Source organism: Choloepus didactylus, chromosome 5 (assembly GCF_015220235.1).
Source record: "Choloepus didactylus isolate mChoDid1 chromosome 5, mChoDid1.pri, whole genome shotgun sequence".
In the NCBI taxonomy this organism is placed as follows: domain Eukaryota; kingdom Metazoa; phylum Chordata; class Mammalia; order Pilosa; family Megalonychidae; genus Choloepus; species Choloepus didactylus.
Genome location: NC_051311.1, coordinates 132,494,643 through 132,500,642, shown reverse-complemented (window position 1 = coordinate 132,500,642; position 6,000 = coordinate 132,494,643). Strand labels below are relative to the sequence as shown.

Here is a 6,000-nt window from a genome sequence, read left to right as displayed (position 1 = left end):
TTGCCTAGAAATGCATTTGAACAATGAGTCAATCATGAACTCCCTTGTGTCTTCTATTGTTGCATTGAATGATTAATCTTTGCATAACTTTTCACTTGTTTGTTGTCCAGCTACTACTTAGGCTGTAAGCTGCTAGCTTTTTTTTTTCTTTTTTCTTTTTCCTTTTGTATTTTTCCCAAGCCTATTGCCTTGCACAGTGCAGGAAGTCAACAAATATTTACATCACCCTTCCATCCCCACTTCCACAGACATCTCTCCTGGAGTCTTGTCCTGGTCCTCATTGGTGCTTCTGCCACCAGATTCCCTGATCCATTAATTAAGGCCAGTGCATCGGTGGCCCATGTGGCCAATGGCCAGTAAAACTGAATGTGTGGGCACTCCTTTGCTTATGATTGCTTCTCTCTCCATTTTATGCTCTAGCTGACCCTTTGGCTGTCTTTCCCTCTCTGGCCCACTGTCCTTCTCCCCAGGACTTGATGACAGAATTCATTTTCTCAAAGCTTTGACTGTATATGTTAAGATGTCAGGCTGTAACTTACTTACTCTCTGGATCTCCCTGTACCTATTTCTTTGGGAAAACATCCTCCCTGGCCAGGGAACATAAATTCTTCTTTCAGTTCCCCACCAGTGTCCTGGTCTGATCTGTTAGGATTCTTCTCAGAGAACAGACACTCTCTACATTGTTTCCAGAATTCTCACCTTTTAAAAGAAACCTGATCATGTTGTCTGCATGATTAAAGCTTTTGTTGGTCCCTTTAGAAAAAAGTCTAAACTTGAGCTGTCCAATAAGGGAGACCTTAAAATTAAAATTAAAAACTGAGTTCCACAGTTGCACAAGCCATATTTCAAGTGCTGGATAGCCACATGTGAGTAGAAGCTACCATATTGGACAGCACAGATACAGAACTTTTCTGTCATTGCAGAAAATTGTTGGTTTAAACATCGTAGTATAGCTAATATGCATTTTGCAATCTCATCTCAACCTTTTGTTCTAGCCTAATTTTTGGTTATTCTTCACTTTCAGCCCCACTGCCTTTCTCAATGTTCACCAACCACTCAATGCCCTTTTACAGTTCCATGCCTTTGAACATGCTGTTCTCTTCCTGAAATGCCCTGAAAACTCTGGTAAGGTCCTATCTATCTCTTAAGATTCAATTCAAACATCACCTTCCCTGGGAAGGTCCCCGACTTTCCTAAACACTGTCATTCCTTCTTCTGTATTCCCCTTGCTCATTGAGTCTACCTCTGTTGTCCTTATAAGCATTTTTTATTTATTCACTTAATTTATAAGTATTATTTATAAGTATTTTATTACTTATAAATCCTTTGGAGGGAATTCCTGCCTAATTATTTTATTGATCTGCCCCAGTGATTTCTTGAATTTGTTTGCTTGCTACCCTTTTGATAGAAAGTTATTGCTTGTTATTTACGTGCTTGTTTTTTATGTGTTCAACACGTTTGAAAAGATCACTTGATGCTTTTGGAGAAGCCCTTCCCATTTCTAGTGCAAAACTAGAATGACTCCCTGTCTTCCAGGTTGGAAGTGTTTTTTCTTTCTAACTGATCCTGATTGGACTTCAGAGCGATGTGGCAGGAGGAGTTCACAAGGTCAAAAACGGAGCGACTATTCGCAGGCGCTGGTGCGGACGCGCTTAGTTCCAGCAGTGATAAAAGTACTTAGTGGTTTGGAACAGTAGAGAGGGAAGATGAGGAAAATAAAAACAAGCCCATGAAAAGGAACTTGTGCAATTGTGTTTGGCTTTTTCCAGGCTAATGCCTCTAGTAAGGTGGCAAGAGATCTTGCTCACATTTTAAAAATGTACATTAGTTTTCCTCCTGGGATTTGGTAAGATTTTGATAATTCTTGTGAATTGAATGGCTGGGCAGTAAATCCTCCTGACCAAGAAAGTAAAACATCAGTTTGCTTCTCTTCTGTGATTATTGTTAGCCTCACCCTGTAAGGTTTAGTTTCTTCTGAGAACGGTCGCAAGCCCTAACAGCTCAGAGACCAAGAAACCTAAACCATTACTATCGCCTAGCGGCAGACGCAAACCCTACTGTCAATCATCTTCCCCCGGAGCCTCGACCACGCCCATAACGCAGACCACGCCCACCAAGCCACCCCCTCCATGGCTCCGCCCACGATTTAGCAGCGGAAGGTTCTCATTGGTGAAGAAGTTGTTCTGGTCCCACCAACGGGCGGCGATAGGCCGAACTGGCGTGGGGCGGTGGCGGTTGGCTGCCTGAGGATGGGTCCCTGGTTGTGCCTGTCAAGAGTGGCTGGCGGCGGTGGCGGCTCGCCGGGCTGGGTTGTCAGTCAGTGAGCGGAGAGGAAAGATGGCTCGTCGGGACCCGCTCTGCTAGGAAGACGGGGGGCCGGTGGTGCTGCTACAGGGGAGAAAGCCGAGCAGCCGCTGTCGCTGTCGCCGCGGGTCGGACAAGTCGCGGTTCTTCAGGTGGAGCTCGTGGAGCCACTCTGGTGAGTCCGGTCGGGCAACCCACACCAGCCCCCCATTGGCAGCCGGAGACCGATAACTTTTTTGTCAGGGAGGAGCTGGGGCGAGGCGGTGGCGGGGAGGGGCCCGGGACTTTGTCCTCGGGGCGGCGGCTTCGTTGGGGTAACGGCTCCGGCGCGAGGCTCCGCGGGGCGGCGCTGGGGGCGACCAGGGGGCGACTGGGAGGCGGCTCCACGCCGAGAAGTTAGGCGCAGCCGGCGCGCTGCCTGGGTGGCGGCAGCTTTGTGCGCGCGGATTCGGGTCTTTCTCCTTCCCGGCGAGAAGCGGTCCAGCCTTCTGGCGTGACCCGGCGCCGCCGCCTCGGCCCGCCTTTCGCCCCTCTGTGGGGTGGGCCTGGGGAGGGAGCCCCCACCCCCTGGGTGATGCTCCGCCCGGCCCCCTCCGTCGCCCTGGCGAGGCTGCGGCTCTCCGCCCAGTCTGGTGGGCAAAATGCTGCCTGCCGACCCCCGCCTCTTTGAAAGCGGTGTTCCCTCTGTCTTCGGTCCCGCGCCGGGCGGGGAGATCCAGAAAGCAGCCACGATTCCGTCCTTGGCTGTTACACTGAAAATCTCAGTCCATGCCCCCTTCCGCCTAAGAGTTATTCCTCTCCCGGGGCTGATTTGAGCCCACTCGAGAATCTTCGGGGGTTTCATCTGAAAATGGTCAAATTAAAAGACCTTAAGTTGAGAGTTTTAAGCACGCCTCAGCAAAACCCTTCAGCGTGCACATGTGTGTTCTGCACCCTCAGAGTTTAGACATTCCTGAATGATTTTAATTCTATTCTGGTGGTTCCGCACTGTACAGAATCGGTTCTCTAATATATACGCTACCACAAGCTTGGCAGCCGCTTCGCTCTTCAGGTAGGGAGAGTTTGTTCCAGTGGCAGCTACTGCTTATCTCGGAGACCTTACTACAGGCAGTAGGGCCACACTTCCTTTTGCAAATTGTCCTTTGGGTCACGCAGTAGTTTTTGAAGCAAGTCTGCCACCACTTTGGTCCATGTAACACTCTACAGTTTGAGGTGTTCAGCTTTTGAAATCTTATCTGAGTAAAGTCATAAAGATTGCTGTAACCTTGAGTCAATGTGATAGTCCTGGGAGGCTTGTTTTCCATGAGAACATGCTACCGCTAAGATTCACAGCCCCTCCTCCCATTTCTAAGCCTTTTTTTTGTTATGTTAATACACTTTAAGGTTTACAAGATGACTATTCAGTCCAAAGCACAGTATTTTTGAAATGCACGGTGAGCTAAGGAAAAAAAATCCTCTTTTAAAATCTGCTTGGCCAACAGTAGCTTCAGAAGTCATTTATTTAAATAATGATTTTATTTTAAGCAAAGTGGCAAGGGGGAAGATCATCACATATTTATAAAACAAGTTCTGGATTTGACTAATTTTATCCTTATTTAATTTATTAAAATTATTGCCTGGAGGGATTATAAACCGTCTTAGTTATCAGCATTAACAGTAACTGGGTATAGACACCCAGGTAAGGTATAGGCTAGGTCAGCGTGTTATTGCTGTATGTCTCCTGTCTCTGTTGTTTCCTTTTTAAGAGTAGGGCAGTTCTGACAATCAGAGTTTAAATATGTCTTATATTCAGCTGTTTTATTCTGGATCCTGTTGCCTAATATTTATTTTATAATGAATCTTCAGAAATCTTCAAAAATCTTAATATTCAAGACCATTTTTTAGAGTATCAAGTTTCTATCTTGTAGACAATTGAAATCATATAAAACATAAATTTATTTAGTGCTGTTCCAAGTACTAGGGATACAGAAATGAGTGTCATAGAACTTGGCTTCAGGGAATTTACTGTCTAGTGTACAGGATGGATAAGTAAAGTAACAATTATAATACAGTGTGGTAAGTGTGAATAGAGATATGCACGGCATAGTAAGAGAGCTTGTAGAAAGAGATGGCTAAACCAGCTTGGATGTGGATGGAGCCAGGAGGATGCAATGGAGTTTTGAAGGATGATAAAATTTTGCCAGGGGCTTAGGTAAGTAAAGAACTTTTTAGGAGGAGGATAAAATAAGTGAGAAAGCAAGAACGAAAGAGAAACCATGGCAGCTTAGAGAAGTGCTGATATTTTCATGCCTTGAATGCAGGGTTAGAAAGGGAAATGGTGGGAGATAAGGATAGGGTAGTAAAGAGCCAGACCAGGGCATTGTCTCTTCAGCTAAAGGGATTCGATTGAAGGAGTTGGATGAGGAGCCATTAATACCCTCTCTCTGGCAGAGTGTGGTAGAATCTGATAGGTCTTGGTCACCTATGGAAGGAAAGAAATCAGGACTCTGAGGATTTGACATGATTCCACTGATTGGAAATGAGGAACACATAAATGGAGGGATTCAAATTCAAAATGACTTTTTTCTTAATCCGAGGAACCTGAGGAACATTCAGATGAAGATGTTGATAGATGTTTGGATCTATGGATGTGGAATTTATGAAGGAATTCAGGATTAGAGAGAAGAGGGCTGGTTGAATTGAAATTGCATTGATATGGTTGTGGTTTAAATGACTCAGGGAAAGTCTTTAGGATGATAAAACAGCAGCCAGAGAACAGACTCTGGTAAATAACAGAAATAGGTAGAATAGTCTAAAACAGATAGACGACTAATACATAGAAAGGTAAGAGGAATACCAGGAGAGATGTTGAGGGTGGAGAGATTTTTTTGGGTATGGAGGGAGGGTCAACAGTCTTGAATGTTGTGAAGAGGTGTGAAGGAGATGATGAATTTGTCAGGAGTTCATAGGTGACTTTAGCGAGTACAGTTTTAGCTGAGTGGTGGTTCAGAAGCCAGTCTTCAGAAGGTTGAGAAAGACTGAATATTGATAAAGTAGAGATGCTTAAGTGAGGCTTCTCAAGAAAACTGAAGTGAAGAAGGGAGAGAATGATAGCTATAGAACAGTGGTTCTCAGACTCAACTGCAAATTTAAAGTCATCTGGGGAGCTTTTAAGGATTCTGATTTCTAGGAACCCCCATACCAATTTGGGGGATAGGGCTTAGGCATCAATATTTATTTAACAGCTACATTGATGTATAATTGGCATATAATAAACTACACATAGTTAAAGCATACAATTTAATTAATTTTTAATAAAGTTTGACACTTGTAAAGCCATTATCACAACCAAGATAATGAACATATTTATCACCTCCAAAAATTTCCTTGTGTCCATTTGTAATCTCTGCCTCCCATCCCCAGGCAACCACTGAACTACTTTCTGTACTATCTGTACTATCTGTATATTTTTTCAGTCCTCTAGGTAATTCCAGTGTGCAGGCACGGTTGAAGGAATATTAAGTTTGTTTGTTTACATGCATAAGGAAAGTGAGAGTAGAGACAAGGAAGTAAGAGATTAAGGAAAGATGGGATAATTATTGGAACCAAGTCTCTGAGGAGATAGAAGGGGATGGAAATCAGAGCTCTGACTAATAAGGAGGGAAGACAATTCTGAAAGAAACATCTCTAACAAAGAATAAAATCAAACTATTTTTT

General features: G+C 44.2%; 1 protein-coding gene across 5 annotated transcripts in view; it reads left to right on the top strand.

Moving 5' to 3' along the window:
• Window positions 1–2,299: 2,299 nt before the first annotated feature.
• The window catches only part of FAM126A (family with sequence similarity 126 member A), a 129,160-nt gene continuing 125,459 nt past the window's right edge, over window positions 2,300–6,000 (top strand). For all 5 annotated transcript variants that reach the window (XM_037836885.1, XM_037836886.1, XM_037836884.1 and 2 more), the window contains exon 1: window positions 2,300–2,479. The gene's annotated coding sequence lies outside the window, so the exon portion shown is untranslated. The remainder of the gene's footprint in view (window positions 2,480–6,000) is intronic.